Source organism: Echinops telfairi, unplaced genomic scaffold, assembly GCF_000313985.2.
Source record: "Echinops telfairi isolate 266 unplaced genomic scaffold, ASM31398v2 ScPeMD7_655;HRSCAF=1070, whole genome shotgun sequence".
NCBI lineage: Eukaryota > Metazoa > Chordata > Mammalia > Afrosoricida > Tenrecidae > Echinops > Echinops telfairi.
Window position 1 is genome coordinate 19,350,400 of NW_022104553.1, and position 1,113 is coordinate 19,351,512.

General features: G+C 45.0%; 1 protein-coding gene across 1 annotated transcript in view; it reads right to left on the bottom strand.

Annotated features, from left to right (window-relative positions):
* The window catches only part of LOC123521963 (zinc finger protein 432-like), an 18,605-nt gene extending 18,442 nt beyond the window's left edge, over positions 1-163 (bottom strand). Inside the window, exon 1 of the mRNA XM_045292534.1 lies at positions 40-163. The gene's annotated coding sequence lies outside the window, so the exon portion shown is untranslated. The remainder of the gene's footprint in view (positions 1-39) is intronic.
* Positions 164-1,113: the final 950 nt, after the last annotated feature.

Sequence of the window (1,113 nt, forward strand, 5' to 3'; positions counted from 1 at the left end):
GCGCGCGACCCCGAGCCGGCCCGAAAGACACACACTTACTCGTTTTCGTCCCGAATCCCCGGGAGTTCCGTCAAGTGACACTTCCGGGCTTAGAGCCCCGCCTCTCGCGCAGAGGCCGACGCGTCTACGGCGGCCGCCGAGGGCGCCAAAGCTCCCAGAAGCGGGAACGACAGCCGCTCCCGGAAGGAGGCTCATGGGAATACTTTGCATCAGCGTCTTCTGCTCAGGTTTCCGACTCTCTTCTCACTTCATCCACTTTGGAATTTTCTTTCCTTTCTGGCTTTTTTCTTCTTTCCTTCCAGTGCTTTTATGACCTTTGTCTTATCATTGGTGTCCTTAATGACCTTCCACAATCCACCTGGTCTGTCTTCTGTCTCTAGTACTCAATGCCTGAAATGTGTTCTTGAGCTGGTCTCAAAGTTCATGGAATCAATTCATGCTCACAGTCACTGCTTTTCTGGGCTTGTTTTGTTTTGCTTAAGCTTCAACCCCTACTTACCTATGAACAATTGGTGGGCTGGTCCAAGGTCAGCCTTTTGGTTGAGATAATAACCTCTAATGCTTTTTCCCATCCATGTATAGTTGATTCCTGTGTGTTTATCTAGAACAGTGGTTCTCAACTTTCCTAATGCTGAGACCCTTTAATACAGCTCCTCATGCGGTGGTGACCCCCCAATCATAAAATTATTTTCGTTGCTAATTCATCACTGGAATTTGGCTACAGTTATAAATCGTCATGTTAATATCTGATAGGCAGGATGTATTTTCATTTTTACAAATTCAACATAATTAAAGCATGGTGATTCATCACCAAAACAATATATAATTATATGTTGTGAAATATTTATTTCTAATGACAAAGAAAAGAAATTTTGTCTTGAAGCATGCTATAGCATGGGTAACAGTCTCCATGCTGGGTACTCTTATGTGGGCATTTCTACAGGTATGTGGATCTGCCTGGAGAAGATGGGTAGAGGAGCGGTGTCTTGGTTCCTAAGACCATCAGAAATATGCGAACCCTGTGAAAGGGTCCTTCGACCAGTGACTATCAGTGTCTTCTATGTTGGCTTGACCTCTGCACATCATATGCCAGTTTCACTTACTTACAGGAGC